The sequence below is a fragment of the Varanus komodoensis genome, unplaced genomic scaffold (assembly GCF_004798865.1).
Source record: "Varanus komodoensis strain SLA01 unplaced genomic scaffold, ASM479886v1 scaffold1, whole genome shotgun sequence".
Lineage (NCBI taxonomy): Eukaryota > Metazoa > Chordata > Lepidosauria > Squamata > Varanidae > Varanus > Varanus komodoensis.
In genome coordinates this window covers 40,546,194-40,567,389 of record NW_025335268.1, presented here as the reverse complement: position 1 = coordinate 40,567,389, position 21,196 = coordinate 40,546,194, and the positions used below count along the sequence as shown (strand labels likewise).

The following is a 21,196-nucleotide window of genomic DNA, read 5'->3' as shown; positions in this document are numbered from 1 at the left end:
ATTCACCTTAACCCTTGGCTTTTGGCTATTTCTGATTTGTCATCTTTAAACCTTTTGATGAGAAACAATTTAATTTGCCCTGTGATGCCATTTTTTCACTTTCATTTTTTCACTTGCATTTGCATCTCCTGCCAAATATAGAAAAATGAATTGGGCACATATTTCTAGAACTGAGATGGGAAAGATTTAACAACAAATATTACTACTTTTTAAAAATTCTGAGTTGCCAAACCAGTTATTTTAAACCTTCTGAACTACTTTTCCTCTAAAAGTTGTACGACTTTTCGTAAAATACAAGCACCAAAAACAGAAACAGTTGATGTGTTTTGTACAGGCTAAGGCTTAATGATGGATGTGCAAATTTGTCATTCCACTTCGGAACTAAAACTCCCTATGTAAAAGTTTTCATGTGGCACAGCCATGCAACCATCTAGCAGTGTGTACACTGCATATGCACATTACACACACACACACACACACACTATGTTGCAATGTGTGGTGCTCCTGTTCAATATGCCTGCTATGCCTCCTCTCCGGATACTCCATTCTGTTTCCCAGCCTCCCTCATAAAGACACTCCATGGTTGTTGTTGTTCGTTTGTTTGTGGCCACTGAGTAAGCACAGTCCTCACTGGCCTGTGTTCTGGGGAGACTGGCTCTTAGGTTGAAACAATGAAAGCCTGTTTCTACTCTGCAAAGGCCGGGGCTTTCACACCGTTTCGCAGTTACTGTGTTGGCTGCACAGCCATCAGACCACAGCACCAGGGCTCACTAGTGGGCCATAACATTATGTCTACACATGCTTTTCAACTCACCAGTGGATCTAGGAGCTCGATGAGCAGGCTGCAACTGGCAGGGGATGCATTCAAAACCTGGCAGAGTGTGCTCTTCCTTTCATTAAGAAATAGGGCAAATAGGTATGTCTTGGAATGGGCCAAACTGCCTCTGGTTTGGGAAGGAGACATGTATTTTAGGGGGAGTTTCCATTTCCCTAAAGTAACTACTTTGTGCAAATATTGCTTTTAGAAGAAGTCTTGTTTGGCATCCATTGTTTCTCTTGGCTTCTGCTGCTTCTGCACCACATTCTCCTTGTCTCTTACTCCCAACAAATCAAAAATGATACAGCCGGCACTGTTGGCTGAGGAATGCTAGGGGTTGTTGTTTTTTTTGGGGGGGGGTCGTCGTTTAAGCATGCCTAGGTTTGCACCTTTATAAAATTTTAGAAACCTGACACAAAAGGAGAGGGAATTGGAAAGAAGAAACAAGGGGGAAAGCCAATTAAGGCATTGGAATCTTGCTGTTAATTCCTCTTCAAAGCCATTTAGGGCTGGCTACCCTGAGAACCACTTTAATTTGTTTCACCACAGGTTTTGGTTATGTTTTTAGCCCTGTCTATTGGTTTTTGGGAGGAAGGAAACTGATTTTGAGGTGTTATTATTGGGCCCCATTCTTGGCTGTACACCTGATATGAAGAGGGGGGTCTGACAGTGGCAGAGAAGCCAAGACCAATACCGCCAGGAGACCAGACTTTCTCACTAGCCTGGTTGGCTAACAGGGTCACCCAAGGCAGAAGCTCAACACAGAGACATTAGACTCACCACCCTCTTTTGGAAGTAACACTTACACCAATGGAAGAGAATGGCTCTCTCTCATGGTGTTGGGGGCAGAGAAACACCTGAAGGGCAGCCACTGGGCAGCAGTGGTAGTTGAAGGCAGCACCAAAGGGTCTCTTGCAGGCAACAGCAGGGAAGACAAAATGGAGAGGCAGACAGAGGGGAAGACCAGCTACGAGATGGATCAAGTCCATGAAGGACACCACCAGAACTGGGCAGGGCTTTGGAGGGCAGAGCATGTTGGAAAGCTTGTGGAGACCTATGGGGTCACCACAGGTCAGAGGCAACGATGGAGCATAACAACAACACATTTTTAAAAGGTCTCCTCTGGCATTTTGAATCCCACAAAATATAATGCAACAGCTTGTAAATTAATTTGTGATCATGCGGAAATCTTTCTTTTCTTTTACTGCAAAACACCAATGATGAGGGTGATGTGGATACTACCCAATAGCTGAAGCTCTCTGGGCCCTGTTTACAGCAGTGACTGATCCCCCCACTTCGCAAAGCAGTGGAAAGTTCCCAGTTACTTGCCTTTCCAGGCCACCCCACCCCCTCTTGCACACATTTCTTTTTTCTTTGTGGGTGTGTGACTCGAGAGAGATAAGGCTTCTCCCCTTGCCTCCCCGTAGCATTTTAAATTTAAAATCTTGGCCGCTGCATATTGCTGTGCCTTAGCTGCTGTTCACTGCTTTAATATATATTGCAGCACGCCAGTTGCTTTAATACAAGTAAATAATGGGGCTACAAAATTGTTTGACAGCAGGGTCTTTGTAAAAGCAGCACAATGTTTCCATCTGCTAGATCTGGAAGCTCTAAATGCTGCATCGGATTCCTAGAGCACATTCATATGGTGTGTTCTCTTCTAGACAAAAAACCAAAGAGGGTTCTAAGAAAAGGGATGCTTTAGCAGAGCAAAATGCCAGGCAATTCTTTCTTTTACATCTTAGCAGAAACACCAAAGAATTAAGAGCCATCAAGTGCCATTCTGCTTGGTAGAAAGGCAGGGTCCAAATGAAATCAGGAAACAATAGACCTCCAACATCATCATGTTTTGTATGGCGTTCAAGGCGCTTCACATGCATTCTTCAGTTGTGCCATGAGCAACCTGGGACTTACTGCACTCCATTTCTGCTGCAACACAGGGGTGGCGAAACAGGGGTGGCAGGGGTGGCGAAACAGACTGGCTGCCCACCCCGAGTGTTGCTGGCAAATTGCTATGGACGAGTAAGAGGAACCAATGTGAGAGCTCTAATGCTGCAGCAGAAAGAATGCAGGAGATCCCAGGTCGAACCCCCACATGGCCTTGAAGATCACTGTGTGTCTCAGCCTCAGTGGACAAAAAGGAGAGGGGTCCCACCATGTACGTGACTTGGATTCCTTGCAAGAGAATCACAGGCAGGATATAAATGTAATTCTTAAAAATGAAATAAAGAGGTAGCTCTCTGTAGCAGTCTGCAGGCCCCTGTTTGAGGTTGTTTAGTTTTTACTGTTGTTTTCTTCCTGCCACTGCGTTTGGAAGTACAGTGCCAGCAACAGCAGAAGGGCGGCTGATGTGGAGGGGTCTGCAGAGTGCTGAAAATGGCCCTGGGCCCCCTGAAGTGGTCCACTCCTGCTGCACAACAACCCTGCAAGTGCACTGATGCACACACTTCGGATGGGAGGACAACAGCTGAGAGAAAGTGGCTTCCCCAGCCCATGAGTTCAGTGAGTTCTTTCCTGGTGGCAAGACAGCTTTTATTTCAGTTAATTGGTAACAAGCATATCTCTGTAATTGCATTATCAATAATCCTGCACAGTTTGGAATTGGCGGCATTTCCCTTTCAGTGTGCAGTTTTAATCAAAACACACTAAAAATAATCCAGCTCTTTGCAGCTGCCAGCATCATTTTCAGCCATGCTGGCTGTTGTTGAGTCATAGTCCCGGACATCTGGAGGGCACCCCATTGAGGAAGGCTGCTGTGGATGATGGGGCAAGATAGTCTTTTGTCCACTCTATTACACAAGTTCTTTTTCCCTAGGCAGCATGAAAGCAATGCAAGTGAGTGATTGAGGACATAACCCTGTGCATATTTAGACGGAAAAAATTATGCTCAGGGCTCAATACCCTTCTGTTAAGGATTACCCAGATAATGTTGAAGCAGAACTCAGTAGCTTCAATGCTTTGTATTTTAAAACATGGGAGAGCAGCCATTATCACTTCTTTGTCCCAAGAGCCCTGGGTGAATTCTGCAACCTTTTTAACACCTAGTAGGCCTAATTCAATTATGTCTACAGATATTTTCCTACACTCAGTCTGAATAAGGCTAGAATGGCAGATGTTTGGAAAACAGCATCATATCCAGCTTCTTCTCTCCCCTCAACTGCCTTCTTTTTCCAATATTTTGTTGGAACTGATGGAACCTGATTAAAAGCTCTGAAGAACTCCAAGGAAGGTTCACAATTTTGCAACATTTTGGTTGGCCCTGAACATGGCAAAACTATTCTTGGTATTGGCATCTTTCCCAGTGAAGCAACCCAGCCACCTACAATTTTTGTATGACAATGCAAATAAAGCAATTCACACTATAAAACCTGAAGTATACGTTTTACTAAATAATACTCAAAACAGACATTACTTGAAATCTATAGGTTGCATTTGATCATCACAGTCATTGGGGCAAGACTTTTCTGATTTGGACTGAGCCCTTTTTGCCTACTCTAGAGTAAAAATTAGGAACAAAAAGCATAGCAATGCAATGTCTACATTGGCCCTCTGATAGCTATGGAAATGTCTAATGTTTCAGAAATCCAGACTTATTGTGAAGGAAAAAATACGTTGTGGATACAGCAGGAAAAAATGAAATATATTCTAGCTTGGTGTAGGAAGCATGACTCAGCCCCAGAAAAGCATCACTGCTGCCCCAGGCCCTCCCCACCTGCCATGCCTAGGGCTATTGGCCTAAAAACTGGCTTTATTTTCTAAATGCCAAGTAGGTTTCAATGAAGATTTCTTTTCATCAGTGGAGTAAGATTGGTTTTCTGCCTGAATTTCGAATAATAAGTGGCATCTCCTCCTTGGCAGATGCTACAATCAATGTTACCCGCTGACTTCCTTCTGATTGATACAAATAAAGGCTCCTCATTAGGTAATGCCTATTACATCGCCCTTATCAGGAACAGATGCAGGAAAGTGCTGTTTTGAAATGGTCACCCAGCCAGTGAGCCTGTCCTTTTTAAGTAGACATCATCCCTGATTGTATGATGTACGACTGCATCTTGTTTTTTCCTCTGCTAATGCCGTGCTGTGCTCAAAACCCGACATCGGGAACTGAGATATGAGACATGGGAAGCAGAGTTAAACTGCAACAACTGATAGGAATTTGGCGACTTCTTCAGCAGCCCCATTAGCAGCAGTGAATACATCTGCTTATGATCTGATCTGCGGCATGTTTGAGCTGTTACTGTTTTAATCCATCTGAGGCCATTGGTCTAACTAATGGACTGTCACCAGAAGTGGACAAGCAACCAGAAGAGTGCCTGAGGGAGAAAAGAAGGATTACTGCCCTTGGACCTAAAGTCTGTTGACATCTTTTTTGATACCATCAATCCTGCTTTGACTTTTTCCTGCAGTTGAGCAGGGGAGGGGGCAGCTGCAGCCATTTAAGAGTTACAGCAACCCAGAATGTGTTCTGGAAGTGTCCAAGAGACATATTTCTTTGACACTCTGGTTGTTCAGAACACAGGAAAGACAAGCCAGTCTGAAAGCCAAGATTAGAAGCCCTGTGCTGACAAGGAAAGAGGGCACAGGAACGGACGCCCAAGTGGAGAGACAGGGGCTGTATCACACGGTTAGTTTATTTCAGGAAGAAGACATTCTGTTTTAACTTTTTTCTTTTCTATTTTGGCAGGAGACCCAAATAGTTCTCCTCAAGGTAGCACTTCATCTGTCCTTTCTAGAACAGAAACAGAAATGCTTTATTGCACAGTGTCATAAACCAAGCCTATAATCACTATGATTTCTATGGTCTGGTCTGTTTTTTCTGTTCCATTTCATAACAAGCCCCAAACCCTCAAAATCATTAAACCTGCAAGGCTAGTTCTGCTAGTAATGAATGTGTGTCGCATTCCTTTGCCTGAAGTCCTGCTTGCCACACGCTCTCCTGAGCAGGCCTTTTTTGTTTTTAGTAGTCCCTAAACTAGTATCCTCCAGTTGTGTTGACTACAAGCTCCATAAACTTCATTTTGCAAAGCTAGTTGGAGGGTCGTGGGATTTGTAGTTTAATATATCTGGCGCATACAAGAGGGGAAAAGACTGTTTTATAGTATCAGCATCTTTAATGCAGGGGTAGGCCATGTATGGCCTTCCGGATGTTACGACCTGCAGCTTCCATAAACTCTGCCTTGCCTAAAGCTATGGGAGTTGTAGATGAAAACAGCTGGAAGGCTGCAAGGTGCCCATGCCTGCTTTAATGGCATTCTTCTTCATGCCCACACGTTGCCAAAGGAATGTTCTGTGGCCTGCGGCACACCTTATCCGTTTGCCTTTTTGACTTTTTTGTACCTTGCCTCTTGCTCTTGATGAGCAGCTCAAGTCGCCAAGTGATTGGTCACCATTTCTCCATATCCAGACAACTCTTTTTTGTTGAAAGGCAGCTTTCTACCTCTGGGAGCTAGAGCATCACCTCAGCCTTGCGCCCTTCCCATCCATTTTTCTGGACAGTGCATCAAGGCTAGGTATGGCTGAGCCCATATGCTGGCAGAGCCTGCTGAAGCTGCTCCTCCACCTTCCCATTGCAACCAGCTTGTTCACCACAACAGGGGTGCTAGGGAGAAGGCCAAGCAGCAGATGCCTCGGAGTGCTCATTTGCTGGCTCGCTCCCTGCCTGCCTGCCTGCCTGCCTGCCTGCCAAGCAATTTGTGGTAGCACTGATGAGAGGAGCAGGAGCAGCTGGTGGCCATGGCTGCAAGAAGGCAGATTCACAGAGGAAGGAGGCCCAAGGACCCTTCGAACCCTGGAGGAGGCACTGACTTCTTCCATCCTTTTTCCTACCATATGGAAAATCCATTCAGTCATACATAGCAGAAGATGGTCTCATGGCTACTGCTAGGACTCCTTCATCGGGAAGCATCCAACAAACTGCTCAAACTGCTATTGGCTATTAAAAAGGCCCTTTGTTCTGTGAACTGCCTGGGGAATTCCGATGGTACAGAAATCATAATGCTAATAACAATAATTCTGCATGTGTACCTTTGCACAGGCCAATTTCAACAATAAGTAACACCAGGGGAGGACAAGATACATCCTTGTTACACATAATGGGTGTTTCGCTTTGGGGCTTTTATAGGGTATGTCATTTTGTGGTGAGTGGAGTTACTAGGAATGTTTAGTTTTGAAGCAAACCTGCCTTTCCAGGCCAGGGACAGAGACCTTGAGCTTCATACTTAGGCAGTTCCAACCAACCTTAAGTACTCGATATGGTTTGCTTGAATATTCCCCTATTTCAGGACCATCTGGTCCCTGTGAAAGCAGAGGGGATATTCAATAACATTTGAAAGTAGATTCCAAGGACTTGTGGGGTAGGAATATCTTACTTTGAAAAATGAGGTGGCTGTGAATTTTTCTTTCTCAACGGCAACAAAAACAAATACACAAAAAAGCACTGCCACCATTCAAACAGCAGTTTTGCTGCCCTCAGCAGTCAGCGCCGTTCCTGGGACAGAAAGCGCCAATGGGAATGACATTGCATCATGATATAGCATTACTCCCAGGAGCAGTGCTGAAGGAAGAAAATATGGCTGTCCCCTCTTGGCCCAGTGCAGGAACTAAGTTCTCCTCTGACGGAGGAGCTGAACCAGCAAATATTAACATTTCAGAAAAACTTGAGAGAACTCCAGCTTTGATGGCCTCAAAACGTCCAGTCTCTGAGGGAAATCTTCATGGGATTGGAATTACAGATACTTGACTCCTTTTGGAGGTGGGTGATGGTTATGCTTCGAACTGGACACTGATATACCTGGAAGGGTTGATCACTGGCCGAAATGTTTCAGTTTTGAACTATGTTCTTGGACACAGGCCAATGCACAAAAGTTGACGTGCCATAAAATGTTTCTTCTCACTAAGGATTTTAAACTGCAGTTATAGAGGAAATTACCCCACACACACACACACATGCACGCACGCACACCACTATTAAAAATTTTTTTCATAGAGTGCCCCACTGCCAGTAATCTGTGTATTTTTCCATAGGAAAGAAGAACTGAACAAAGTAAAGAAAACTTTTAATAGGATACTCTGGAGGCATTTAGTTGCACACCAGCCAAGGATCTTTAGCTGGAAGCAGAGGGACTTTCACCACTGACACTTACTGTCCTTCTTGTCTTCCATTTTTAAGCTGTGCATGTTGTTAAAATACTTGTCCACTGCATCCACAACCAGCTCGTCTTTTTCTATTTCTTCACATGTATCCAGATCTTCTTTTAAACCAGAGTTGGAGAACTTGAGGCCTTCTCGGATTACAACCTCCATCATCCCTGCTAACTGAGCATAATAGAGGGGGGTGATACAAGCTGTAGTACAACCAGGTGTGGAGGGCTACAAGAATATTCCCAGCCCGGCTTTAGATGTGGGGGACTATGCATTTTTTTAACAGATACTTGTTATTAGCATATCTGGAGACTGAGTGTCACAGAACTATGACTTTATATTTTCTCCAGCTGACAATATTTTTGTTACGGGAATTACTGATGCGCCTGTCAGCTGCTTGATCTTCCTTATGAAAAACGCCAATGATAAAGTGACAGAGAAGGAACAAAATGATGAAATGTTACTGCCAGGCAGGCTTCGGATTTCGGATTTATTGTGTTGCAGTGGATTTTGGCCCATGCTTTGCAGATCTTGAATAGACAGCATACTATGATATAGCAAAAATGACCGAGCTGGTACTTCTCTCCTTGCCAGTGCTTTACATACAAGGCCAAGGGACAAGTTGGAGGGGGTGCCGGTCTTACTTCTGCTCCTTTGTCCCAAATGCAGCAAGCTTCTTCTGTGGTGTGGCTGTACCAGTAGCAGAGCACCGTGGCATCTGTGCCATGTAGCACCAAGGGAAAGGCTGATGCAGTGCTTTGGTTGGAGTCCTACCCCCAGTACCTACACGTGGCTGTTTCTCATCCTCTGGCATATGGAGACCAACTTTTTGGCAGGCGTGTCAAGCTGCTGACTTCACTCTCTCAGGCCTGCCTCTGTCAGTTGGTTTATATGACACCGCAATCCTTACTATTGTCGTGTTGTCCAGACCAAGACTGCTTCCTGCAAGGAGGCTTGGTTTTTCCTAACAAGACACCCTGTGATGCTATGGGCTGTCCTAGGGGTTGTTTTGCCCGTGCTGAGCTGCATTGTCTGAACTTGGCTAGCTAATCTGCAAGCGAGGCACAAGGAAAGGGCAGCAAAAATCTATGCTATTGCTCTTGGCAATCTTGCCCACACTGCTGCCGTTGACAGTCTCTCCAAAGTGCTGAGCAGCATATCAGAGGAGTTCACACTGATTTGCCACCCCTTGAGGGGAAAAAAAAGAATAATGTGTGTGTCAAAGGTGCACAGATTTGGAGGGTTATAATTTTTTAGTCAAACTTGTGCGAGTGTGGAGGTGCGCACTAGCATAGGTCTGAAAACTGAAAGCCGCACCTGACCAGTGTCCTGGGCAGCATCCTGCTATCCAAGCACAGCAAGTACCAGCCCTGGGCATTGACCCAGAAAGGATCCAGGTAAGGGGTGCCTTTTCATGTTGTTCTCAAAAGGCAAGCTGGCAAGGAAAAGCAAAGCTGTGAGAAATCTTTGCTGGTGAAAGAGGGTAGCTACCATGGCCCTCCCTTGGCAACAAGGTTCTCAGGTTTTTGAGGATCGGGGGGGGGGAAACCAAAGTTTGCCCTAAACAGTTTGCCTTACATCCATGGGGAGGAGAGACAAGGTGGCCTGAGCTGCAATGCCCCAAGACCTGGTCTGAAGATCCAGGGGAAAGCAAAGAGGGCGAACGACCCACAGTGAGTCTGCCTATTTGTTGGGCATATTGGGGTTTGTTCTGTGAACAGTAACAGCACCGGGGCTTCCTGCACATCATGCTGATGGTGGGATAGCATAACGTACAAAGACAAAATGTGTCTTTTGTCTGTTGCTAAATATTGTATTGTCGTCTTCTTTAAAAGTTGCAAACCAGCCTGAACATTAGTATGGAAAGGTGGCACAGATATCCTTCAAGCAAACAACCAAAAATAAATCGAGAGATGCAGATCCTGCTTTAAGAACACTTATTTGTTCCTTGGTCGAGATAAGTATTGACCTTCTTGAATCTTTAAAGCAGTTTTGAAAGCTTCTGAAATGTACAACTCCAGGGTGGTTATTTAGCTGTCAGGAAACTGTGCAAGGAACAAGCCCGGCCATTGATAGTGGATCAGCATATTGAGTTCCATGTACAGAACTCTGAAGCTTATGACTAAGGCTGAGCCAAAAGTGGGGCACAGTTTGCAAACACTTTTGGGTGCTGTCAAAAAGTGCTGACCTCTCCCTTTTGGCAGCTTTTTGATGGATTGTTTCAAAGTGCCTTGGAAATGTTTGCCAACAGAGGAAGCATTGCCTTACAGCTCTCTTGGCTTTGCTTGCCCTGGTAGAATTGTCATGGAGGAAAACCTGCCTAGCCATGCAACTTCATGAGTTCCTGTTTATCGCTTGCTGCCTGATTGGCTGCAGCCCCCTTCAGGTGTCCTGGCTCCTCTGTCAACACCTACAGGAGGATGCCTTTCTGGAAACAGAGCCTTCTGCATCCGACATAATTATGAATATGGATACGGAAACCCTCTTGTTCAGTGTCCATAGTCAGAATTTCAAATCACCTGGGCAGCCTGCATTTTACCAGTGTTTTTTAGGCCATTTAAACTTTGTGGTAAAGTTTATGTTGTGCAAATAAAAAGATCTCTAACGTATGTTTAAAAATATTCACAGTGGAGGCCAATCACACACACAAAGTGATTGATTTTCTACCACTGAGGATGTTTATTACCATCAGTTACTATAATTGGTTTTCAAGGCCAGAAATGAGTATCTCCATCAGTGCCAGCTCCAGGTTTGGGGAATGCTTGGGTGGACACAGCTGTGTTTGAAGGACCGTCTAATCCATGCCTGGTTTACATGTTAGCAAATGTAAATTGGTGATTTTTTAGGTGATGCATTTCTTCTTCTTGGCCCATTCATGCGTGGCTACCATGGCCACAAGTTAGTTTGTAGAGTGCAAGGGGCGCTGTAATGCTGTCCTCTAACAAAAGAGAACTGCCAGAGCCCCCCAAAAGGAAAGCTTGAGGGCCCACTGCCTCCCATCCCACCGCCCAACATTTGCCGCCAGAGCTGGCCACTTCCATTGCCTCTTGATCAGTTAGGAATCATTGAAAATGAAAAAAAGGCAAAAGAAAGGGACACGGAGTGGAGTAAGTAGCCTGTGATGCTAGCAGAATGGAACGGCAAAATATAATAGGCCAGCGATGACTCTGCTAACTTCCAAGATTTCTGCAATCAAACATAAGCCAGGAAAGGTGTGCAGCCTGCTCCTCTGGGTGAGAGTCAAAGCAGCACTGGAATATTCTCAGTGCATGGAAGGAGACACAGCAGGCTGCCTTCACAATAAATTATCCCAAATAATCCAAAAACAGCTTGGCAACCTTGGAGATCTGGCAAGCATAAAGTGACTTATTTGTGTCAAGTGAAAATCAAGTTCTGGAGTGGAAGTTGAATAATAGAAGCCAGCAAAGTGACCTTTTTGTCAGCAGATATGAGAGGACACCCTGCCTGACTGCCTGATCAGCCTGGACAGCGAGATTTCCCACTCCCTGCACCCCCCCTCCCCCCATTTGCAGAAGGCTGGGATGAATCTTGAAAAGAAGGACTGAGAATAGCTTGGCTCAGGGTGAAAGGCATGACCTCATAAATGGGCAAGGAGTGGACTGATATGCATGTGCTTTTATCATTTGGAGAAAAAATCAGTGGAATAAATTGCAGGGCACTGCTGCAATTGGTCGAAGTATATAGCAAGATGATTCCACAAGACATAAATCATCATTCCCTCTAAAGGTCTGCTAAAGTATCATGTTGAGAGGCCTACAGCTCCCCACTCTGTTGGGTGGGGCCTGCTGAAAGTGGGAGGCCGCTTTTCTCTCTAAATTGCATGGGGTTGTACTGCATGTATTGTGCCCACCGGACAGTTCATTTCATGTAAAGGATCATCTCAAACTGAGCCAGAGGGACAAAACAAATCTGGCTTTTTATTAATATTATGCTTGTTAACAAAACAGATCCAATATTATACTTTTTATACGATATACTTCATTTACAAGATTAGCAATTGCTCCGTTCAAGTGTGGGTGGTTGGGAGGGACATGAACACCTTGTTATGTTGAAATTTTTTACCAATTTAAACAGTAAAAATGCCAGTATTTAAAATCATTTAGCAATCTTTCTTTCTACTTAACAGGCCTATTTCTATAGCTTTAAAACTGAGAGTAGAAGCTTTGTTTCTAAAAACTGGAATTCATGAAATTCTAATAAATCTGTCATTTGCACAGAAAAGCTCTAAGCTAGTTGTAATTTCTAGGTTGTATCTAAGTATATCCATCCACCAGTGAAGCAACACTACTCAAGGAATGAATTCCCCTTCTTCCCTACAGGCTCCTGCATGTGCCCACAAATCTCCCGAGGTTCGGACGTCCAGATTCTCCAGAGCTGAATTGAACGTATGACATGTATGGGGAAGACAGAAGAGGGAAGTCCTACTGTATGAGCAGGATCTTTTTGTGCAATGCTGGAGAATCTCCCATTCTGCTGCTTCGCCATGTTTTACAGCATAATTAGATCTGTGGGACAGAACTTGTCCCGTGTTTGAAATATGGAGTCTTCCTTTTCCTTTGTTATGTTATTGTTTCAAGAAATGCAACATTTCTCAAGGGTCTTCTCAGTGGCTGTTATTGCTGTGTTCAATTGTGCTTTTAATGTATGTGTTTTAATCAAACTTTTATTTATCTTTCATTGTGCACCATCTTCAATGCCACTTTCTTGGTAGAAGCCTGAGGTACAAATCAAATGAATGAGCAAAATAGCATAATTAGCATCATCAATATTGCTGCACTTTGCCAGTGTTTTTGAGGCCAATTTAATTTTGTGGAAAAGTTTAAAGCCATGATGTTTCTGGCCAAGCTACATGTTATGTGCAAAGACATGTGACATTCTGCTGGTTGACATGAATTGGAAAAATTGCTACCAGAAAAAGGATAGGGTTGTAGTAGGGGTGATTAACCCGCTTCTGCTAATTGGCTCTCTAGTCCTAAATAAGCCCGTGCAGCTACAGATGTGCCTGTCCTCCCAAGGAATCAGCATACAGTCGTGCTGTAAGTACGTTCTTCTGGCATGAACTTTCACTGAGAATAGCCTACACCATTTCACAAACTGAGAACAAAATAAATCAAAAGTCATGTGGGTGGAAAATGTAATTAACAAAGTGCCTGACTAATCTCTTGCATAGATTTCACTGGCTTGGTTCACACAATATGAGAACCACCACTCAAGAATTAGTATGGGTTGAATGTAGATTTTCACTGAACTGGGAGTTGTCCTTGAACTCTGGGTTATTGCTGAAGCATGAGCTGTTCTGTTGTGTGAACCTAAACACATTAACAAATCGCAGTTTGTTAACCATGGACAACCAACTGTTCACCAGCCAACAGCAAACCATGGGCTCTCTCTCTGTGAGTTGTCTGTGGTTAAGAAACCGTATTTCGTTAGTGTAGTTGGTACACACAACTCACAGTTCAAGGACGGCCCACACTGCAGTTATCCTCAATCTTGAGCATGGGTTCTGATATTATTGGAACCCAGTCAGTGAGTTCAGTGACATAAGACTATAGCCTATGAATCCGAGTTAAATTAACATACTTTGATATATGCAGCATGCTGCTTAAAGAGAGAGAACTTTCCTTTGTTTTCTTTGCCGTAGGGGAGCCACTGACAGGTGCTACTCAGTTTCCAAGCTCCCAGAAATACAAGCACATTTCATGACAAATTCCAATTTCTGATTTACGTTCATGAGCATAACGAACAAGGTTTTATAAGTTGCAGTCTGATGTCCACACCAGTACATGAAAGACAAAAGCATTGATCATTCTTTTCCATCATCACTGCTGATCATGTATTATGCAACTTGACCACAAGTGCTATTTATTTGCAAGTTGAATCATTTGAGACTCATTAGGCTATAATGTAGGAAAGCTTCTGCTGTATCCTGCTAGCAAGTCTCCAAGGTAGCAAGTGCTACTTGATTCAGTCCTTAAACTACTGTAACCTATGACTAACATAACTATCCAGTCTATTTTTGAACATTAACATCTGGAGCTTACATTACAGCTTTTCATTTTAAACAATTGCCGTTTGAATTAAACACTCTAGCATTTTTCAAGCCCCTTAATTTCCCTAAAAAAAGCTGAACAACTCAAGATGAAAACTAAGTTATAAGACTGAGTGCAGAGTTTTGGATTGATTTTGCTGGCTAACCAAAGATAGATGGAAAGATGCTCTGAACATGTACTGAAATGAAGTATTAGAATTAACATAATTTCAGAACACCCAGCTGGACTGTGTCACTCCATCCCAGTACTATTTCTGTGATGGGGAAGATAGACTGTGGCTTCTTGGAGTGGCATCCTGCGTTGGTGTCTCATGTTATGGGGTGTGCATGACCACTGTCAGGATTACATGGAGGAGCAGGTCACCTGCTCCTGCTTTTGGGGAAAAATGATGTGTGTATAATCTACTACAAATAATACATTAGCAGTCATTCCTCAATGAACAACTCCTAAACTGGTCACTTTCCTTTCTTTTCCTTCAGTGGATAGGAACCAATTATGTTGTCCTGCTAATTGAAATAGTACTAGTGGAGTCCTTCTGAAATTTCCGGTTGTGCAAGAGCTTGTGCATTGGACTAGGACAGCATCTTTTGTGCTAGCAGAATGCCAACACTAGATGCTACCCACTGACTGTTTCTTTAATGGACAGGATATTTTTATCTAGCACAAGCTTTTCTAAGATTTCCTTGGATCCATTTCTTGTCAACCGCTCTTCCAGTGCCTCAAGCAAGGTGTCATTTCCCAGGCACACATACAGAATGGCATTGATTATTTCCCCGTTACTGGAGCCAGACATTGATTCTTCTGGCTTCCAATGCAATCCACAGCATTATCTATTTGACCCTTCTGTCACTTGCCTGAATTTGAATATCAGGAATTTAAATGTATGCACAGTGGTTTAATAGTATGATTAAAACTAGAAGCTTTCAAAATGCCCCATGATACTGTAAACTGTTTAAATTCTAAGATTTTAAAAGAATAATATATATCATGCAAACAGTAGAGCGATCATAACATTGCATCCATTCTTTCTTATCTATTGAAAGAAATGGAAAGATGGGACAAGGCAAGCTTCAGAACTAGACAAACGCAGTAAGACTTTGTGTCTCAACTTTGTTACTGCAGCATGATGCAGTACACCATCAGTATTGATATCTAAATAAAGTATCCTCTAGAGGACCATCAGCAATTCAAAGGAGGTCACCACCAACAGCCCTTTTAAATGGATTGTTCATTAATTTATTTATTATTGGCTCGGGCTTCCTTAAAGCCTGTTACAGGCTAGATTTTGCACATCTCTAAATATTACCAGGAATTAACAGTCAATGTATTATTGCTGACAAGGATTTGTCATGGATATTGTCTTTTCTATTATGACAGAGATACACATTCAGTGCCACAGGCTAAACCTGAGTTCTTACCATTCAGCTAGATGGATCATGATCATAATGAATACCTGGCAATTTCCTGAGTCTGTGTGCATTTTAAGCATTACAGATTACAAACAAGTGGAAATGGGTTTCAGCTTTGACTATTTTTTTATTTTAAGAGTAACATCTTCAATGATACTGTAAATAATTTACAGTCCATCCATAGGGACTATGTGTTGGCTTGAATTCCTTGGCCTTAGTTCATATTCGATCAAATAGAGTTAGAAAGTAACAGTCTAGGAGAAAAGGGACAAAAGAACATTTTTACCATAACCTCAAAGTGAGGCTAACACTGTTCAAAATGTGAGAACTTTTTGAACTTGAAAGTTACTTGGCCTCAGGGTTGCATTAATGCTTTGATTAACATCTAGAAGAAAGAAAAAATCTAAGAAATTTGCATCTAATTTTGTGGTTAAGAATGACCAAAAAAAATTGATTACTGAACATCAAATGTTTTAGGAATTTAGTCTGGAAACAGTGTGGAGAATTGTTTGAAAAGATGATGAAGATGAAGATGAAGAGAAGAGCACAAGCTTATCCAAGGCTTCTAAGCCTAGGATTAACAATGGAATACTATTACTCCCTTGAACATTTCCTTCTTTTTCGGCTGATGAAAATTCCTTAGTATTATTTAATTCAATACAAATAAGCCCTAAAAATGCATTTCAATTAACATAATGTCCATTTCAGAACTTACATTTCAATTGTGAGCTCCCAGTTTTAAACAAAACATTTGCTTTGTTAAGACGACTGAAGGTAGCCCATTAAAGAGTTGGCAGTCTTAACAAATTTGCATTAAATTGAGTGCACATAGATCCAGGATGCGTTTTGTGCTTTCAACCTCCCAGCAATAAACATCATGTACTTTTGCATTATCTGCATTTTCACTTAAAAAGATAAAATTAGAGCCAAACCACATCATAGAATCTTACCCAAGCCTACAATATCATGTTTTCAAATCAGATGAAACATTTTAAATTTGAACATTCACAGTTCATTTCTATTCTGTTTCTGAATCAGAAGAACAGATGCTTAAGATGACAAAAGCCTTGGCAGAATGTGAAGTCAAGTGAAATATTATGTACAAGACTAACTTCACGGTTATATCAATTCAGGGAAAGCCAATGACACCTAGAGCAGTGGAGATCCTCATAATAACAGCTTTTGAGTTTCATAGAAAGCATCCATGGAGCACCATGGTGGGGAATTTGTTTGGGGATGGATTTCAGCACCAAGAAAGCCCCTGTAAAGCTGAAAATAAAATATGCAATGGAAGAGAATGGATGCAGAAGTTGCCAGCCTCACCTTCATGGCTATAAGATCACAAAAGCTATGTTGCAGTGTGACTGCAGCTAAAAAAATGCATGCATTTCTTGTGTATACAATACACAAGCAAGAGGGAAAACAGTGAGTGATGGAAGCAAACACAAAATGTCTGAGTCTTGATTGATTTGCTTTTTAAGCAACCGAAGCATGATAGTATACTAAGAAAAATGGCCAGAATGAGCTGCTTCTTGGAAATCCCATTGTTGAGTTGTGTGCCGTCAAGTCATCTTCAACTTATGGCAATTCTATGAATGAAAGCCCTCCAAATTATCCTTCCCATGACAACCCTGCTTAACTGTTCTAAATTCAAGGCTGTGGCTTCCTTTATGGAGTCAATCCATCTCTTCTTTGGTCCGCCTTTTCGTCTTCTGCCTTCAGCTTTCCCTAACATGATGGGAAATTCCTTAACCTTTCTTTTTACAGAACATATTTTGTCAGTTCCTCTGATACTAGAAGAAGCATGTCAGTATCAGGAGTAGTTGCCTTTGATAGCCTAAACCTCCATGAATTTGTCTGATCTCCCTTTGCACTGTATCTTGTGCAAGTAAATTCCATAGCTTCATGATGTGCTTCATGAAGCAGTCCTTCCCTTTATCTGCCCTGAATCTCCCTCCGGTTGGTGTCACGGGATGTCCCTGGATTCTAGTAGGATGACAGTGGGAGAAAAATTTCTCCCTCTCTGCTTCCTCCACACCTTGCATAATTTTGTACACCTCTACCTTGTCTGCCTTGCTGTCCTTCTTCTAAGCTAAACATTGCCAGATGTTGTAACCTTTCCTCCTGGCAGAAATATTCCAGCCCCTTGATCGTTTAGTTTTTGCTTTTCTGTACTTGTTCCTACTCTACAATGTGCTATTTTTAGGTGCAATGACCAGAAGTGTACATTGTATTTTAAGTGTGGTTGCACTGAAGATTTCTATAAGGGGAGTATGATTTTGCCAGTTTTATTTGCCGTTCTTTTCCTAATTATCCTTAACATGGAATTTGCTGTTTTCACAGGAACCATATACTGAATCAACATTTCACCACTGTGGACAGTTTGTAAATGCACCAGCCAAAAGGGAAATTATTTCTGATTCTTCATTGCCATGGTAAGACAAAGATATCTTGATCTGAAGTTGCTGGAGTTGAACCTAGAATTTCTGCACTGCACCTGTGTGGCCTGCTAAGCTGCAGCCTTTTGTCCTGACAGTGGGGTAGGGAAAACTGGAGCCCAGACTTAGCTCCTCCTTTGTACCACCACTGGTACCAAAGCCTCACTGGAAATGCTAATGCTTTTAAAATCCCTCTGGCACATTGCCCACTTTTGTCTATTTTCCATAGTTTTGTGTGGCTTTGCATATATTTTTTTCAGATTTTTGAAAAAGAAAGCATTATAATTAAATACTAGAAAAAGAAACCATGAATTAAGCATAGCTGTTGATTGCAAAGTTAAAAGGATAGAAGGTTAACTGGTGAAACTTTCAAGATATATTTGAGATAATTATGTGATAACAAGCACAGTTTGAAATTCAGCCTGCAATCCTATATAACTTACCTGACTGCTAAATCACCAAGACAAAATGATTATTTGAAGCCTGAAAATCTCCAGTGTGTTCTGGCTGGCTGGGTGCAGTCCTGTGGCCTCTTGAAGTTGCCTGCAGGGTCACAGGGTCCCTTGGAACCCCCTTCCCACGCTCCTGTGACCTCATAGCTGGGATTCCAAAGGCCAAGTCCTCCATGCCCTGTCTGGCATGGAAAGGCCTGTACCACCCGCCTCTTCAAGGAGACAACTAGGACCCTGAGAGGAGCAGATGAGCTGCTAAGGAGTGGAAAGAGGAGGAAGCTGGGACTGATTGGTTTCAAAGTGATTTCTATTGGTGCTTCAACCGCCTTCCCTCACCCTCCCTGGCATTTTAGATGGCAGAAAACAGCCATCTAGAAAAAATGTGGTTTGGCTGTGGTGGAGATTACTGCCACTGTACCTTCCTCCAGTGAAACATAGAAACAGAACAATTAATGAAACATAGAAACAGAACAAGACAGAAGGGGTCTCCCAGGCCATCTAGTCTGACCCCCGGCTCCAGCCAGTTCCACTCTTGACATGCCTATCATGTGCGTGTCCAGCTCATCCTTGGACGCCCTCACCAATGGGGTTTCAACCACCTCCCATGGAAGCCTATTCCATTCCCTAGGGGTCCTAACTGTCAGGAAGTACTTCCTGGCATCCAAATTGAACCTTGGTTTCCTGAGCTTTGCTCCATTGGAACATGTCCTGCCCTCCTCTGCATGGGAAAACAGGTCTCTATCCACCTCTGCATGACACCCCCTCACGTACCTATATGTCATCAGCAATTTCCCTTGGAGTCTCCAGGCTGAAAAGACCCAGTTCCTTCAGTCTCGCCTCATACGGCCTTCCCTGCAAACCAGCCAACACCGATTCCAACCTGGCTATATCTCTCCTGTAATGTGGGGCCCATAACTGGACACAGTATTCCGGTAGCATGCACACCAGAGTTGTATAGAGTGGCAGCAATACCTCTCTCGATCCAGAAGGCACTCTTCTGGCTATGCATCCAAGGGTGGCATTTGCTCTCTTGACCACCGTGTCACACTGCTGATTCATGCTTAGTCTGCAGTTGACCAGCACCCTGAGTTCCTTTTCATAAGTGCTGCTTTCTACCCACTTGTTCCCTAACCTGTACTTATGACATCCATTTCTATGCACCAATTTCAAGACCTTGCACTTATCGGCATTGAATGCCATCCTGTTGTCCCCCATCAACTTCCACAGCCTGTCCAGATCCTTCTGGATCTGGAGCACATGTTCCTCGGTTGTGGCCACCACCCCAATTTTAGTATCATCTGAGAATTTGATCATGATTTTAAATGATAATGTTGATTCAAACTGAATTTTCTGATAATGTTGATTCAAACTGAATTTTCTAACAGTGATCTATTCTTCACCCTCTGGCTTATTAGAAGAAAGCATAGAAGGCGGAAGTTGCTTTATTCTTAAACTATGTCAAAAATTACTGAAAAGTGGGGACAGAACTCTCCTTCAGGGGTTCTGAAGGTGTGGTTGTAAACATTCTAGCAGTAACCCAATTTACAGTGAAACATAATTATGCTCATTCATTTTTAAATTAGTTTAACAATGACATTCTATCCTTATCTACTCAGACATAAGCACTGATGAATTCAATGGGATTTACTTCCAAGTAAACAGGTATAGAATCGCAGCCAATACATATCTACTATTCTACTCTGCTATACAAATGTCCTATACTCTCTACTCAGAATTAAGTTCCCATGAGTCCAATGATGAGCAGCTTCGATCATGCATTCACAAAAGCAAAAAACCATGAAACAAGGCCCATGGCTGTTTTTCAGTAGCATACTACATTTAAGATTACCAAGCATTAGACTAGTAGGAGGTGCTTTCAGGAAGGAACTTCTGTGTTTGATTGCAGATTTCTTGTGGAAGTTGAGCCAGGTGAGTATGGATATCCAAGTCTGGCTTACTTAACATTTTGCTTAGTAATGCCAGACTATATAATTGTCTGTCTGACAGTTGTGCATAGATCTCAAGCCAGTTCCAAACCATTCCTGCTGATTTTGTCTTCAGTTATAGTTATGCTGCCTAGTTGTATATAAATATTGGGTGATTCATGACCACCACTTGGAATACAATATCAGTCTGTAACTTGGCTAGCCTTATTATTTTGCATTTAAACTAATTGCCATGGCAGCAGTTATTGTAAGAAAAATGTAAATACAGCTAGATCAGCTACTAATTTGTGGCTACCGTCTTAAATATTAATTTTGGTTGGACCCTACCATTCCATCAATATTAATTTTACTTATACCCTACTATTCCATCAAAGAATGTTTTGTTCTTATCTCTATAGTCCATAATTTATTTTATCCTTTCCATTTTTGAATAGGATGATCCACTTAATTTTCCCTTTTATTTCATTTTATTTTGGCTTGGATTTAAAGATTGCACAGCAGTTTTCCTGCATTGTGATATAATAGTTCTCTGGGTAATTTAAACAGCAGCAATTTTGCTAATGTTAGAAATGAAATGCTCGACTAGGTGAACCATTGTCTTGATCTAGCAGGGCTCCTCTGAAGTTCTTAGAGGAGAACTACCGATGGAGCAATCAAGTTGTCTGTAGTGAATTGATGCAATGGTGCAAATCTGCTTTTTTAATAAAGTTCAGTCATAAGGATAAAGGACAGGACAATGGTCTGGAAGATCAGCATATCTTTCTTGCCAAGCAATTCCATAAAGTTTCATCTTGTTTTAGGGAGTCATAAAAAGGTGGAGCACAATCAGCGTTGGCCTCTTCTAGCTCCTCATGTGATTTTCTGCATTAGGTCATACACTGCTTCCACCAGTCTGAAGGCAAAGTTGGAAAGAAAGACTTGCC

The 21,196-nt window shown here is 42.6% G+C and overlaps 1 long non-coding RNA gene across 1 annotated transcript in view; it reads left to right on the top strand.

Moving 5' to 3' along the window:
• LOC123019003 overlaps positions 1 to 12,349 on the top strand; it is a 36,914-nt gene extending 24,565 nt beyond the window's left edge. Inside the window, exon 3 of the long non-coding RNA XR_006413837.1 lies at positions 12,298 to 12,349. This is a non-coding gene — a long non-coding RNA (uncharacterized LOC123019003). The remainder of the gene's footprint in view (positions 1 to 12,297) is intronic.
• Positions 12,350 to 21,196: the final 8,847 nt, after the last annotated feature.